The following is a 17,199-nucleotide window of genomic DNA, read 5'->3' as shown; positions in this document are numbered from 1 at the left end:
CAAATTATATTCTCCGTCCAGTTCTTTCTCCCCATGGCTGTTCACTTTTCATCAAAATTAGCATAAAGATTCCCAGGGTTCATTGCTTCCTTGGGTCCCAGTGTCATGTAAAACTTAAAACTTTTATGCTGGGCTCTTGTTTTATGTTGTGCTTTTATGCTGTGCTCTTGTTTTTGTTACAGAAGCCTTAACCATGAACTGAGGATGGGTAAGGGAAAGATACTTTGCTTCTCCTATGGTTGGCTTTCACTGGGCACCCACTGACTAACCTACAAAGTAGGACTGACCAGAATCCTAACACCCAGAGACACACAAGAGTTATCTAACTCCAGGTAGTTTGTCATTGAAATCTGCTAGGAAAAGGCATGACGGTTACAAGCATATGGGAAATTTGTGCACAACTAAGAACAGAAAGTACTACAGTTAGCTTGGCTAAAACTGGCCTTAAAAAAGCTGGGCTGGAAAAAAGCAGGGGCTGGAGAGAAGGCTCAGTGGTTGCTGTTCAGAGGACCTGGATTCAATTCCTAGCACCCACATGGCAGCTCACAACTATGTATGACTCCAGTTTCAGGGGACTTGACAGTCTCATGCAGACGTATATGCAGAAAAAACACCAACGCACAAAAAGTAAATTTTTTAAAAAAGGCCTGGTGTGGTGGTGCACACCTGTAATTGCACTTGTGAGGCGGAGTCAGGTGGACCTCTGTGAGTTCGAGGACAGCCTGGTCTACAGAGTGAGTTCCAAGACATCCATAGCTACACAGCAAGACCCTGTCCTTCCTCCCCACCAAAAAATTGGCCTTAAAATTAGAAAGTTGGGAATGGCATCTGCTGTGTTTTCATGCAGTAACATATTCTTTTACCTCTCTGTCTTTTCTGTCAGTCAGTTTCCTTTGCTCCTTTCATTACATTATTTCACCTTGCTCTCTGACTTGGGTATGCACAGGGGCTTAGGGGTGCAGGAGTGGTTACAGCCAGGCTCAGGTTTCCACACTATTCAATTAGCTGTGGCATGTGTGTGTGTATGGTACCAACCCTCCTGTGCTTGGGATGGTATTCTTCTAGTAGCACAGACTCTCCTCTACTTATGGTGATACTCCTTTCTGCTACAACCTACTGTAAACATAACAAAATGTGTGTAACATACCTGACCTACTCAGCACTGCAGCTCACAACACAGCACCCCACATAACATCAGTTGCTTCAGCTTGAGACTGTGTGGTTTCCAGTAACTGTGGCAGCAGTTCCAGCATCATGAGAGAGGACTGCTGAATGTTACTAGCCTGGAAAAGATAAAAATTTAAAGCAGGTTCTGCTTGGGGCTCCTGTTTTCAAATTACACTGTCTGCTGGTCATGCCTCTGTACCGTGACAAAGCTGAAGACTGTGAGACCACAACAGATAGAAGACTGTGTATGTGCACTCCCTGAGTGTATTCTTCCAACAGAAGCCAGCGAGCGGTAGGTGGGTGTAACTGCAGGGGAAGGACTTCCCTTCCCCATGCACTTCTACTCCTGTTTCTTCCCCTCTTCCTTAGCATCAGGGTTTTCTTCCTCTCTGGATAGTGATCAGACTTTCATTGCTTGCTGCGTGCGTCACGAAGCTCTTCTTTGACATGTGCTGTTCACAGTTTTCTTGTCTAATTTTGTGTATATTTCAGTCAAAATATTTTAGTGAGAATAAAGTGATTAGGGCAGTGCATAAAAGTCTCTGGGTCACGTCTCCAGGTCCCATTTCATTCTCGGCTAGCTCAGAGGTGAGCAGGCACATAAAGAACAGTAAAAAAGACACCTGCTAGAAAACATAGCTCTGCATCTGGTTCTCTGTCTGTGAAGCAGACATACTACCTACCGTGTATGGTCAATGTGAGCTTCAAGAATGAATGCAAGGCAAGTGATCTACGCAGCATTGGGACTTAAGCACACATGATGCATTTGAAGTACCAAAGGCAAAACTATTAAACACACGAGATACACTTGACACACCAAAGGCATAAACTATCAAAGCCATGAGCGAGGCAGTGTGCAGGTGCCCAGTCTCGTGTGGGAGCTAGGTGTGTATCTTAACTCACTGCGCAAGGACTCCTACAATTCCACGATGTGGAACCCAAGACAGCTGTTTCTATGCATTTGTTGAAGTTTAAAGGAACATTTAGAGAGGCAGCAATTTTGCAGCCTTCAGCTGCTGGTTTCTCAATTTTCTCTCTTGAATGTAAAAACTAAAAAGTTCTAACACAAGTCCCCTCAATTTGTCATTTTAATTTTGGTGACATACAGATTATTAGAAATGGGTTGAATCAGGATATGAGAGTTAGCCAATAAGAGGCTAGAACTAATGGGCCAGGCAGTGTTTAAATGAATATAATTTGTCTGTTGTTATTTCGGGGTATAAGCTAGCCAGGCGGCCGGGAGCCGGGTGGCAGGAAGCGGTCCGCCACTCCTTTTACAACAAGGTGGCCTTCTCACTAGTGCTAAAAGTAGTTAGCGAGAACAGCTCTGTAGATATGGATGCCGCATAGAATGAACACCTATGAAAATCCATGAACTTAAATTTGCATCTTTATATAGTATATGCTTCCAATATAGTCTAATTAGGCCTGAAGATAGTGCCACTTTACATGAAGTTACATAGCCCAGTAATTCTTTTTTTTTTTTTTCTTCCGAGATAGAGCTTTTCTGTGTAGTGTTGATTGTCCTGGAACTCACTCTGTAGACAAGGCTGGTTTTGAACTCAGAGATCCACCTGCCTCTGCTTCCTGTGTTCTGGGATTAAAGGTGTGTGTGCGCTATCACTGCCCAGGTATGCCCTATAATTCTTTACTAACTACTAAACTGACATAAATTCGACGCATGTCAAGACTGCAACTTTTTCTGTAAGTATATAGACCAAATCTGAGTACCCAAACTGTCAAAAAACAAGAAACAAACTGGTTTCACATTGTGTTTGCTGGTAAATACAAAGGGTAACAAAAATTTGTCACTGCGTGACTTTTTCAAGGCCAAGGTGTCACTTGTAGTGATCTCACTACACATGCTGTGACTTAGATTATACTAAAATTGTAGCGCACCACGCCCGTCTGCGCTCTATGCGCCACCATACAGTTTGTGAGCCGGGCAAGGGGCTGGAGATTAAAACACACAAAGCCTCACAGACAGAGAGAGACACGAGTCATCCTTGATGCCAGGATGCCCCCTTTATTGTGAGCAGGGGCAGCTTATATAGGGAAAGCAAAGCCCAGCCAAACGCACCAGAAACCATTCCCCTGCCATCAGGAACTCCCGAGGCCGAGGGTCTCGTGCTCAGAACAGCTGTAGGCACTCAGATCAGGGGGAAAAAGTTGTTTACAAGAAATTCAGGATCTGGGGGTTCACAGTTCCCAACAAAGTGACACCTCAAAAAAAAAATCACAAAACCTCAGGGAGGTGCAAAAAAAAAAAATAAAAAAATAGAAAACCTCTTAATTCCCTAAAGCAGAACCTGTTAATTTTGGGTCAGGTTCCTGTGGTGTCTCCCTTAAGTCTTATAAATTGTTATTCTCTATGTATGTGTGTTATGCTTTATGTATGTCTGTGCCATAAAGAAATCCGATTCTTTGAGCAGGGGTTACCAGTGGTTGTGAGCTGCCATGTGGATGCTGTCTTCTGAGCAGACAAAGCTCTTAACCGCTAAGCCATGTCCAGCTCCTTTCCCTTAAGTTTAAAAGCTTGGCGACTACTACTCAAGATACTCATCTTGTAATTTATAAGCTTCATAACCTTGGTAGCACTTGCTTTATGAACTGGGTTTGTTCACTGGTGAGATGGCTGTGGTTTCAATAAGCTATTTATTATTAGCATCCATTACTTCAAGTTTTTAAAGCACACTTGAAGTTGTATTCTTGTGATTATAAGGTACTGATTTAGCTCTAAGTTTATTTACTCTTCCTTTGTGGAATATCTTCATGTAGTTCTAAATTCAATTTAAAAAAAAAAAAGGCTAGTAAAATGGCTCAGCGGTAAAAGCACCTGCCAAGCCTGACGACTCAGGACCCGCATTAGTGAAAACCGACTCCCCCAAAGTGTCGTAATGTTAAAAATTCAAGAATAAAAGATGACACAAGCGTCATCAGACACGAAAGAAAATTTCCACTCATGCGTCTTAAACGCAATTTTGGAACCGATCAGACCCGAACCAAGCAGTGCATGTGCCTGACTTGGGATGGGGCGATCGCTAACCAAACAAAACACTTTCGGTTGTTGGGCCCGCGACTAGGAAATCGCAGGCTGGACCCATCTTGGAGACTCCTTTCTTTCAAGACCTTGCAGGGTTCTCTCTCTCCTAACGACAAACTTGCCCGGCCCGGGTGGGCAGGCATGGCGCGTGCCCGCCTACTTCCGCCCCGAGATCCGGCGGCTTTTCACGTCACGCCGCGGGAGCGCGCTCGATCCCAGCGTGCACTGCGGCGGCGTGCGCGCACGCAGCCCCACCCCCGAGCGGCCGCGGGAAAATTCCAAACACGTCAAGCGAAGAAAGCCGCCGTGAGGCCACGCCAAGTTTTCAAGCCGCAGAAGCCGGGCGGTGGCTGCTCTCCCTCAATCTGCTGAGGCAGCGCTGGGTGAGGACCACCCGTGGAGGCCGCCACTTCCCGCTGGAACACGGAAGGCTCGCGAGAACCTGCGCCGAGCCTCGACGTGGGTGAGCCGCGCTCTCGCGGGGGGCCGCGTCTGAGGCGGGAAGGTGAGAAGCCACGGTGGGCTGGCGCGGGCGGCGGGAGGCGGGGCCTGGAGAGAGGCGGGGCTAGAACCCGAGGGGAGGCGGGGCTTCGAGGGAGGTGGGGGCCGACGGTGAGGGGCGTGGCTAAGGCAGACAGCCCGCGATGGGCGTGGCCGTACTGAAACCTAACTCGAGCGGATCGGGGACGTTAGGGGGAGTCGGAGAGGGGCGGAGTCGATAGTGGGGGCGGGGCCTAAGGCCCATACTGACTCTAAGAGCGGCTGGCAAGGAGAGGAGAGGCCGGAGGTGTCCGGTTATCTTTTCTTTCTTCCTTTTTTTCACAAATCCTCTTTCTGGGGCTTCAGCGCTGCCGCAGGTGACTGTCAAAGGACTGTAGCAAAGGTGAAGCTCATTGCTCGGCATCCGTTAGAGCAGTCTGTCCCGGATCCCTATGGACACCCTCCCACAGCTGCTTGAGTGACAGACCCAGCCCATTCAAAGCCCCAGAGGGTTTAGGGGCGCAATGTGCTTTTTTTTTCTTGTTTTTGTTTTTGTACAGTTTTTAGGTGATTGGGCTTGGAGAGAGTGTTGGATGAGACTCTTTGGGCAGACCAAGGAATGTTCCTGCAAGAGAGAGTGTTGGATGAGACTCTTAATGTTCCTGCGAGAACCTCTGTGTGCCTGGACTTTTGCTCTAATCTGAGATGGTTCAAAAGATCCTGTACCTCACTGAATAAGTTTAAGCGGATGTGATTGACATACGTCACCTGTTTGTAGATGGTCTTCATCTTTAGGATGGTACCAAATGTCAGACCTACACGCTTAGGACCTTAAACTCACACACACTAAAAAAACAAAAAAAAAGCCAAAACAAAAGAAAAACCAAATCAAACAACCAAACAAAAAAAAAAACCCAAAGCAACAAGCATGCATTCTGGGATAGAACTCATGTTCTCACGTATGTATGGCAAGCACATTACCAACTGAGCTGGCTCCCCAGCCCTGTTCTCAACAACAACAACAACAACACAAAATGTTGTTTTGTTTGGGTGGCTGAGGGTTTGTTGTTGCCCATGGGAAGCTGTGTGCACATTTTAAATGAATGGGGTTCTTAACTACTTCCATATTTTGGCAGATAGTTCCAGCAGCAATTACACAAATCTTGTATTTATAAAGCCAACTTCAGGGAGGCCAGCTTGGCCAATAGGAGGTTGGATGGATGTCTAGGCCACAGAGAGGCCCCAGGGCATCTCACATGATGAGTGGGAGTGGTAGAGCCTCAGTTCAGGGTAGAATTCAGCCTGAAATGCTCCTTAAAAATCTTAGGGTAGTTTATGATATACATATTCTCAGTCCCTGTTGATGGTTTCTGATTAGCTAACTTCTTTAATATGAAAGAATTCTCATAGGAGACATAATGGAATTTTCAGTGATTTACTAAAAATCTAATATTGTTGGAAAAGAGAATACAGAGATTCAGATAACAATACAGTTCTTGAGTGTGGTGTTGGTATCCCCGTCTTCCCCATGGTATCACTATGTAGCCAGAGGGCTGTCTTGGAACTAACTGTAGATCAGGCGCTTCTTGAACTCACAGAGATCTGCCTGTCTGTGCTTCCCAAGTGCTGGGATTAAAGGCATGCATCACTGCTCCTGGCTTGAGTGTTTTATTTTTTTGCTAAATATAAAACATATTATTATTGTTATTATTTAGACTTGGTTTGAAAAAGACTTTGAGAAATCATCTGGGTATCTTTGTTAGGTGTTTCTTGACTTTCTTTGTTGTACTGAAATAATTTCCCTGTTAGGAACTTTGCTACAAGATTGTATTAGATTTCTATTGCTGTAACAAAATGCCTGAGGTGTAGCACTTGGGAGGCAGAGGCAGTTGGATTTTGGAAAGTTTGAGGCCACAAACTGAGTCTGAGGCCCCAAATGGTTTACAAAGTGAGTTGCAGGACAGCCAGGGTTGTTACACAGAGAAACCCTGTCTTGAAAAACAAAAACAAACAACCAAAAAGAGTATTTTATTTAGCTCATATTCTAGAGTCAAGAATGCAAAGCATTTGCATGGTTCTGATGAGGGTCTCACAGCGTGCTAACTGGTATTTTGTCAGAAACACTGTGAGAATGGACACAAGATAGATTTAGGAGCTAGGGTCTCTCTCATGATTCTACAGTACTAAATATGTAAATTCCTCTCAGTAGGCCACAGTTATTTTTGTTTTTTCAAGCCCTGGCCATCCTGGAACTTACTCTGTAGACTAGGCTGGCCTCAAACTCAGATTTGCCTGCCTCTGCCTCTTAATTGCTGGGATTAAAGGCACATGCCACCACTGCCCAGTTAGGCCCCAGCTCTTAAATTGCCCCCTCCTTTTGGAATGCAATTCCTCCCTGTCTCTTAGCTTGGAGAGTCTGTAATGGGCCTTGACCATGCCTTTCTGAGCCTTTTCTATTGTTACAAAAAAGACTGTATGCAAATCATCCTTTACTTGAGACAGAGTCTTACTATGTGTCCCAGGCTAACCTTATCCTCAACGGTCAGGCCTGTGTCTTGGTAGATCTAGGATGTCAGGCATGTACCACCACATCTGACTTTTGGAAACTGCCGTTGAGGAAGGTATGTACACTGTTTCTAAGTTATGAGTGATATTTGGAATTGCTCAATGCTGATCACAACTCAGATTCAGAAATATTTGTATCACTTTAATGGTTTCAGACATGCAGATCTGTAGCCATTTCTTGCTCCATTGGTTTGTTTTCTTCTTTCCCTAGAGTAACCTTTTCCTGACATTTTCACATTCATTTATGTGAAATGTGTACTATGTCTGACATCTTTCCCATAACATAATAATTTTGTGATTCACCCATATAGTAGCATGTATCAGTAGTTTGGCCCTGTTTATTGCTGACTAGTACATTGTATGTGCCATGTTTGGATTTTCAGATGATGGGCATTTAGGTTGAGTTTGTTTTAGTTCTTAAGAATAATAGTTGTGTGGACCTTTTGCAGGGCTGTGTAGAAAATTTAATCATGTGCTCATTTACATTCCCAGCAGCAGTGTGTGAGGGTCTTGCTTCTTCCGCATCCTCACCATCACCTGCTTCCATGACACCCACCAAAGCAGGCTCCTTACGTTAACATGTGCCTTATATTCCTCAGAGCGCTGCTGTGATGGCTGTCGTGACGGACTTGCACATCTCTGAGAGAGTTGCAGTCTCAACAGTTGTTCACTAGCTTATCATTATTTAGAATTATTTCCCCAATGTTATCAGTAATTTTTACTATATGGAATTTACCCTTTTGGTTACATTTATATTAAAGAGTATTATTTTATTTTTTTGAACTAGGGCCATATGTGTCCCAAACTGGCTTCATACTTTGTAGGGATGATGTGTTCAACTCTTTATTCTTCTGCCTCTGCCTCCTGAGTGCTGGGATTACAGATGTCTTCTCATACTTTGAAGTTTTTTGTTTGTTTTGATGCTACTATAAACAGAATTGCTTTATAATTGTCATTATTTAATGGCTTGATACCAGCATATAGAAATATAGTTGCTTTTGTATGTTCCTCCTGTATCCTGAAAGTCATTTACTTTCAGCAGACTTTTTAAATGTTTTTTTCTGTATATGGCATCATGTACTCTGTGAATCTGGTGTTTTCATCTGATACTGTCTACTCTTCACCTGCAGTACAGGGGAGGAGGTGAATGACAGTGGCTGCTTTTGGATGGGCTGCTGGGGTCCCTAGGGCAGGTATTGGAGATGAGACTTTTGCGTCTGTTTGAGGCGTTAACTGTGGGTTGCCTTGATTGTTTTTGATGAGTGTTGGATCCGGTGCAGAACCCGCTGACATGATGACCCCCGTGCATGTGCATCTGACTACAGTGGTATTCGGAGTGATTCAAGCATGTTCCCTGTTTTTGTTTTTTTGTTTTTTTTCCTAAGTTTGTGAAGGATTTGTGTTATTCTTTAAAAAAGATTTGATGGAATTTGCACAATAAACCACCTCAGTTTAGATTTTTTTCTCTCTGGGAAAATGTCAGCCATTCATTTTCTGCAGCACTGACTGCCCTGCATGCATCATCCTATGCCGTGAGCCCATGCATCCATTGCCACAGTTGGTGCAGTCTCTTTTGAACACAAGTGTCAAGAATGCAGCCTCCTTGGGTTGACTGTTAGGCCCATGGTGAGCACGTTCTGCAGGAGAGACTGTGGGACTTAGAGCGGTTGACGGGACTGAAGATGGAGAATTAGGGGCGGGTGAATGGTGGCCCATGAGAATGGAAGCCCTGAACCACTACCAGGCAAGGGCACTTGGAGTAGAGAAACCATGAGGCAGGTCAAGGCAGTGTCTGAAGCTTCTGTGTGGAAAACATGGAGTTCTTCTGGAAACATGATTGCTTGCATTTTTAATTAGGAAGAAGCAAAGATTTCTATATCTAAAAAAATTCCCTCTCTGTTGGAGACTTCTCTCTGGTTATTGAAGGGCAGACGGAGCTGATGGCCTTGGTGAATAGGAAGTAGACCCGGTAGAGGTTAGGTAGGAAGAATTACAGGTTATGGGGAACCTGGAAAGATGAAAGAATAGCAGTAGGGGCTGACAGGATGGCTCAGCAGGTAAAGATTACTGCCACCAAGTCTGACCAGGTGAGCTTGAGTCCTCAGATCCACGCGATGGGAGGAGAGAACCGGTGGCTGCAAGGGTCTTCTGACTGCTACAGGGGAACTGTGGCACCCTCCTTCCCCATAAGTAAATAAATAAATAGGTGGATAAGATTTTAAAAAATACAGGAATTGGGAGTTTTTTAGGGGGAGGGGATAGATATTTAGAAATGTCAGCCAAGAAAATGATAAGCTGATTTGTTTGGGGGCTTAAGACCACCGCTAGGTTTGACGATTGGTTAATAGGAGGACTCACAGACTCAGCATATGGCTGTGACCACTGAGAAGGGCATGAAAAAGTCAGCTGAGGGAGAGAACAGAGGAGTGGTGTCTGTCGGAAACCAGGCACCGCTTCCAGGAGCCTTTGCCTTGTGAGAGTGCTGCCTACCCGTGCTGTCCTCACGTGCCCATGTCCAGCCCCAGGAAGCAGGTTCTTGGCGTACATCATATTTGCGCATAAAAATCTGGCACATCTCTCTTAGTAGCTGTGGTGGTAAGAAGCCTTTCAGAATTGAATTCGCCAATTGCCACAGGGTTAGTCTCACAACGGTTCTCTTGAGGGACCACAGTTTCTGTCCTGGCTTACGGACTCTCCACACTGTTTTAGAGGGAAGGAACCATTTTGAAGATCCAAGCTAAATTGTAATCTCAGTTGATCTCCAGGGTTAGATGTAGAGTGTCATGGTGAGAGCAGCTAGGAAACCCGGCCTCTAGTCCGGGGCGATCAGTGCTGATAATTTCATTCACAGATGCTGGAACTCATTTTCTGAAGGCAGTTAGGAAGAGTAGGAGGCTGGGATGTGGACTGAGTTGTGCCCCCACCTCCAGATTCTTAGATTGTAGTTCTGCCAGTTTCCCCCACCCTAGACCCCTTGCGGTGTGACTGTATTTGGAAACAGCTTTTAGGGAGGTAATTACAGTTAATTACCCTGTGTTCTACCTTATAATCCCCTCCTATTTCAGTGGTTCCCGGCATATTTACAATCATAGAGTATTTAAACGGCTCTCCTCAAAGACAACAAAAACAGCCTTGAAAGGCTGAAAGCAGGACTCTCACACCCCGCTGCATGTGCACGTTCGGAGTCTCCAGCAGTCTGGTTTCTGTGCTCTTCCTCCTCCTGCTTGGGCACTGTGGCCCTCAGGAGAGCTGCTTCTGTATGCCTGCGCTCTGACATGGCTTCCTCTCTTGACCCTTGATCTGGGTTCTATTCCCCGAGATCTACTCTGTCTCTGGGGAAGGGGCGGGTGCTGGTGGAGGAAGCTGCAGTGGGGGATTGCTGCACTGAACACTGGTGAGCTGAGAAATCAGACTAGCAGGAGCTCGGTGAGAGTGGCAAAATGGGCTTTATTTGGAATAGGGTGTTCCACCGGAACCACTCACAGGTCTGTCTGCGGGCCTGGGGACTATCCTGAGAACTAGCAAATGGGCCTTTAGGGTAGATGTTGCTCCCACCTGAAAGTATCTGGAGTTGGCACTGAAATGTCCAGGTTCCCCTGTCCCAGAACCAGTGAACAGCAATGCCAGGGTCCAACCTTTCTTTTTTTTTTTTTTTTTTTAAATTATTTATTATGTATACAATATTCTGTTTGTGTGTATGCCTGCAGGCCAGAAGAGGGCACCAGACCTCATTACAGATGGTTGTGAGCCACCATGTGGTTGCTGGGAATTGAACTCAGGACCTCTGGAAGAGCAGGCAAATCTCTTAACCTCTGAGCCATCTCTCCAGCCCCTCCAACCTTTCTTTTGGTCTATAGAATGTGGACTTTTCTACTGTAACAAAGATGGGCGTGGCCAATGATCCCTTCTTCCCATTCTGGAAGCAACTCACAAAGCTGTGCACTACCTTAAAGGGAATGTTTACAAATCAATAAATAGAAGATAAAGACTCAGTGATGTGGAAGGAGATTTTTTTAAATGTATTTTATTTTATTTTTATGTGCATGACATTTTTGCCATAAGTGTCAGGTGCTCTGAAATTGAAGTTACAGACAGGTATAATCTGCTGTAAAGGTGCTGGGAATTTAACCCAGGTCCTCTGGAAGATTAGTCAGTGCTCTTAACCCCTGAGCCATCTATCCAGCCCCTGAGATTTTATTTTCTTGTAAAGTACTTTTAATTAAATTGAAAAGTATAGAAAACATTAAAAATTCAAGATTGTGTGTGTGTGTAGATGAGTGCAGTGTCTGTGTCAGAGGTGTAAGATCCCCTGGAGCTGGAGTGATAAGGAAGGAACTGTGATCATCCAGAAGAGCAGCCAGTGCTCCTAACCTCTGAGCATCTCTCCAGCCCCCAAATATTTTTAATTTAAAACTACCTAAAATGCTGATCACTGAGGTTGGACCCTTTCAAAGACATGTGTCTACACATGCTTTCACAGAAACATTATCATGCATCACACACATCTTTCTGGTAGCTTCTCTGCTGGGCATAAGAAGTTACGCTAAGCATCTTTTCACGTGAACCAGGAACATTATTAGGTGTCCTGGTTGCTCTCTTACTCTAAATGTGTGTATGTGTTTTAATGTTACTGCTGTGCCACTCTGGCCACTGTCCATAACTTTAGCGGATGGAGAGAGAGAGGGAGAGAGAGAGAGAGAGAGAGAGAGAGAGAGAGAGATAGAGAGAGAGAGAGAGAAGAGAAGGAGAGAAAAGAAAGAAAAGCGGAAGAAAGAAACAAAGTACACACTACAGCTCAAGATCTCATCGATAGAGCTCCTCTCTCCTCTCCTTTCTCTCTCTCTCTCTCTGTCTCTCTCCCCTCCCTCCCTCTCTCCCTCCCTCCCTCTCCCCCCTCCTTCTGTGCCCAACCTTCAAGTTGGTGGCATTGACATAGGGACAGATGTGAGCTTTCCCTAGTGCAACAAGCCTCCCTCAGCATCACTTTTCCCCCCTCTATCACAGTCCGTTTGATTTTAACCTCAGTATTAGGTGGGTTCTGTGTAGTCCTTGGCCTTCTGCCCTGCCCTGATGTTTTTGCCACTGACTCTCCATCTTCTTTCCAGATGTGTCTTTTGGCACGGGGTGTAAATAATGGTGGTCCTTACCCCAGGTCAGCATGGAACTAGCGTTACAAGTACACCAGGGTGGGAAACCACACATCCCTGGGCTGGGGCTTTGAAGTTGTCACTTTTCTTGTTAGCTATGGTTTTAGGGATCAGCTCTGTTTTCCCAGGGGCGCTCTCTCTCTCTCTCTCTTTCTCTCTCTCTCTCTCCCTCCCTCCCTCTCCTTACCATCCCTTGTTATTGTATATTGTATTCCTTTGGGAGTGCTGAGATTTTCCTGGTTAGTCCTTAATCCTTTGATCATTCTTACTTCCTCCTCCCATTTATACTCCCCTAGACTCTCAGTCTCTTAACCTTATCAGATTTTCCTTCCTCTGCCTCTTTTGATTGAGGATTTTAATGGATGGGGACTTAGAAGGGTGAAGGGAGGGGCGCATAAATACACAACTGTCCTATTATCTTATCTAGAACGAGGCCATAAGGAACCTGTTTCCTTTACCATCACTCTTAGAGTGTGGAATCTCCCTGGTCTCTGAAAGCAAAGCTTCCATGTGCTCACCCTGGTGGCAGATGACCGAGTTTGTGACTGAGCAGAACCACCAGTCCCTGGAGAAAGTTTGAGGTAAAGGGCAGCCTGGCATGGACATGGGCAGGCTACCAGAAGAAGAGGGGGCATTGTGTTTATATCCTGTTTGTGACTGATTTGAAGGAAGGTTAAGTTGGGAGTATTCTGGGCTCAGAAGTTACTGTTTCTGGAAGACAGGTTTGTTCAGTGTCTCACCTTGGTTAGCTTTTACTAAAAATGCTCTTGAGTGTGGGGGTGTTTATGTTAGCTGTTATCTCTCAGCAAGACATGGTGTTATTCCAACCAATCGAAAATAAAATCACTACCACAGTTTAAAGCCAAATTTGAAACAAGCTTTAGTTAAATACTGGCCAGGTGGAAGGGCTCTGGCCAGGTCTATACCTAGGTTCCCAGGAAATGGCCCAGAATCAAGCATGCAAGAGTTTAAGAGGGAAAACCCATAATTCATTGCATTTCCCATCAGGTCCAACCAGGGACAAGCACACATCCTGATGTATTTCCTGCCTGTGAACCTCTTGCCCACCTGTGATCAAGCACATCCAGTGCAGATGGGTCAAGCGAACTTGTTTAGGAGAGTGAAAGCCGTGTGGCTGTTGTCTCCCATAAACAACAGCCTCCAGCTTTTCAGGATCTGTCCTTGGCAAGGGGCTTGCAGATCAGAGCCTTTTTGTTTGTTTGTTTGTTTCATGGATCTCTAAGGCATAATAATTAAAACTTAAAATATAACTTTGGCTCTCACATTCCCCCCTTGAGTTGTATCCTGACTGTGATGAGCACCTGTTTACATTGGGATCTAATAACTATCAGCTTAATGGTACCCAAACAGGAGTTATCATTTAGTTAAGGCATCAGTGATGCCAGAGCCAACAGCAGTTAGCAGAAGCTGAAGGGTCAAAAGCATGCAATGGATTACAGAGTTACTATTCAGAAGCAACCTGGGAATGTCAGTGGAGACCAGTTTTTTATTTCATCTCAGGTCATCCATCCATTTATTTATTTATTTATTTATTTTGCAATTTTCCCTGAGTACAGCCAGATCATTTTTAATGATTTCTAAGTAGTTTATATAGAAAGAATAATTTTCTCTTCAGGCTATACAATAACCTCTGTTTTATGTAGAGCAGGTGGAGTGCCCTGTCATATTATAGAACTGTTTCAGCTAATAAATCTTCCTGTTGATAGATCGGTTGACTGATTTTATCAGGCACCTTTCCTGATAGGCCAGTAGGCACTATAGTAGACCCCTGTGCCAGGGAGTTTCCTTTTGATCTAACATTAGAGTTGGGGGACAAGGGGAAACATACTCTCTTTTTGTAACTACTTCCTGCTGAAACTAGGATGCTGTAGCAGGGCCCAGGAAGGCTGGAATGCTAGGCAGAGGCAAGGTGCTGTCAGAGGGTCTCTGATGTGGCCAGAGGATATCAGGTCAGAGGAAAACCCATCCCCGAACCCAGGGGCCTACTTGTCTGGAGAGCTCAGAAAGGCCCTAGTTACCTGCATAATCACATTCTTACAGATGGCTAACAACAGCCTCACTCTGCAGCTGGTTTGCAGTCGGCACCTCCAATTTTGTAGACTTGGGCTCTGTTGAAAATTGAAGTTGTTTGGAAATTACCTGTTAATGTCAAGTCTGTTTTTCTGATTAGCCTGCATCAGAGGTGAAACTGTACTGACACAGAAAAAGCCAGTTCTTTCTGCTGGTGTTTTCCCTCTAACGTCGTTTTTTGGGGGAGGGAAATATAATTTCTTTTATTATTATTTTTTATGCATATATGTCTGTATGAGTGTGTTGGATCCCCTGGAATTGGAGTTACAGTCTGTTGTGAGCTGCCACATGGGTGCTAGGAATTGAATCTGGGTCCTCTGGAAGAGCAGCCAGTGCTCTTAACCACTGAGTTGTCTCTTTAGCCCAGCTTCTTTTATAAGCACTTCCTGGGTAGATAGATATGCAGTTATGATGTTCAGATAATGCGGCAAACAAGCAGAGTAATCAGTCTTGCAGAAGTGAAGCAAAGAAACCTTATTTTCTCCATGTAAGTATATTGGTCCACGACGGTTAGCAAATGAGGAGGAAGAGTATTGTGTGTCAGGTGTAGTGGAATACACGTCTTAATTTATATTGGTTGATGGGCTGTAGTGGTGACAAGGTCATGTGATGCTGCTGACGACAGATGAGGAGCTGGCTCTTGTTTAGAGTCCATGAATGGCTTTGTAGCCTTCTGTCTGGCCTGTTTGGTGCTGATTTCACAAGAGGAATGTTTGAACCTCATTATTAATGGGAATGGGGAAAGTAGTGTTTTTTTTGTTTTTTTTTTAAGCCAGGATACCACTCAGGTAAAGGCCCTTCTCTGCTTGTATAGACTTACCCATGACATTTCTGATTTGTAAATGTTTCAAATAAAAAAAGGAAAGCAATTTTATGCTTTCTTGGCCCCCAGACCAGTACCATATGCAGCTGCTTTTGATACTGTGTGGTTTATAGTTAGCTTTGCTTTAAATATTGACAATATGAGAGCTACAAAGGCTACTATCAACATAAAACAAGTTAAATGTTGTATATCTTTTCTTGCAACAGCTGTGGTAGGCTTGTTAGTTTCTGCACATTTGTTTAATATATTTACAAGTTCCTACTGTGTGCCCAGTGCCATGTGTGCCCATGGTTTCCAAAACTATACTTAGAAAACCAGGTGCTTTGGAGATAATTCAGCTAAAATATGTTTGTATTGAATAGAAATCTTGATGAGAACTGGTTTATGCAGAAGGAGGGGTGCCATGGTTGCAGTGACTTTTGTGATTTTAGTTCTGCTGCAGAGGTATGGGCCAGTCTTCTCAGGTTTCCTTACTCTTGTCCTAAGGTGACTTCTATTATTCTAGGTGTCATATGAAGACTACAGTGTCTAAAATGAAAATAAAAAACTTTCAAAATTGAAAATTTTCTCTAAAACCCTTTGTCTGAAGCTTAGTACCTATGGCTTAGTGTGTGACCCACCTCTTCCTGTGGCCAACAGGAAGAAGGATGCAAGAGTGATGTGGGATTCTCCTCTTTATGCTGTGAATACCGTTGGTTAATAAGGAAACTGTGTTGGGCCTGCTCAGGGAATAGAGGTAGGCGGGGAAAACTAAACAATGCTGGAAGAAAGGAGGCGGAGTCAGGGAGAAGCCGTGGAGCTGCCACTAGAAACAGATGCCTGAAACTTTGCTGGTAGACCATGACTTTGTGGTGAGGCACAGATTAATGGAGATGGGTTAAATTAATATGTAAGAGTTAGCCATTAAGAAGCTAGAGCTAATGAGCCAAGCAGTGATTTAATTAATATAGTTTTGTGTGATTTTTTTCGGGGCTAAGCAGCCGGGAACCAACAAGCAACTCTCTCCTCCAACACAAGAGCCAGGAGTATCCCTTCTAGCCCTTTGCGCAGTGTGGCCCAGGTGTCCCTGAGCCACACTCAGGAGTTCTCAGGCTGATGTAACTGGCACTGATAAGCACTCTGCTGTGCTTGAGTTCCCTCCTCCGCTTTGCAGTGCAGTTGTGAACAGCTGCAGGCTGGTAGCTAGTGGGATGTGGGCTTGCATGTTCTTGTACTTTGTTTCTCAGTTTTAATTTCTGTTATGATAAATATTCCAAAATGTAACCCATTGTGGTGGTTTAAAAGAAAATGGCTGCCAAAGGGAGTGACACTATTATGAGGTGAGGCTTTGTTGGAGGAAGCGTGTCACTGTGGATGGAGGTGGGCTTTGAGGTCTCAGATGCTCAAGCCATGCCCAGTATCCCAGTTCATTTCCTGTTGACTGCAAGATGTAGAACTCTCAGCTCCTTCTCCAGCACCATGTTCTGCCACGATGATAATGGACTGAACCTCTGAACTGTAGGCCACCCAATTAAATGTTTTCTTTAATATGAGGGTTTTTTTGTTTTTGTTTTTGTTTTTTAAAATAAGAATTGCCATGGTCATGGTGTCTCTTCACAGCAATTGAAACCCTAACAAGATACCCCAGTGAACCAAAGCTCCCTGTGGTCTCTAGAAAAGCTTAGGAGTATGAAAGGGATCCTGAGAATGAAACACTGAAAATCTCTACTAATGCAGATTCTCTGCTGGTCCTTGGGAGAGCTAACCTCCCGTATGACACACGACAGTGATATTCTAGGGTAAATGGATTCCTTCAGCAGATAGGAAGCATTGGCCTAAGGATGCTGGAGCCCAAGCCCTGCCACTGCTTGCTGAAGCTCTATCTGTGGCCACTCCAGATCTGC

General features: G+C 44.6%; 1 protein-coding gene across 1 annotated transcript in view; it reads left to right on the top strand.

Annotated features, from left to right (window-relative positions):
* The first annotated feature begins 4,614 nt into the window (after nucleotides 1-4,614).
* Fancc (FA complementation group C) overlaps nucleotides 4,615-17,199 on the top strand; it is a 108,709-nt gene continuing 96,124 nt past the window's right edge. Inside the window, exon 1 of the mRNA XM_038332409.1 lies at nucleotides 4,615-4,715. The gene's annotated coding sequence lies outside the window, so the exon portion shown is untranslated. The remainder of the gene's footprint in view (nucleotides 4,716-17,199) is intronic.

This window comes from Arvicola amphibius, chromosome 6 (assembly GCF_903992535.2).
Source record: "Arvicola amphibius chromosome 6, mArvAmp1.2, whole genome shotgun sequence".
NCBI classification, from domain to species: domain Eukaryota; kingdom Metazoa; phylum Chordata; class Mammalia; order Rodentia; family Cricetidae; genus Arvicola; species Arvicola amphibius.
Note: the sequence above shows the minus strand (reverse complement) of the source record. Positions and strands in the feature narration are given on the sequence as shown.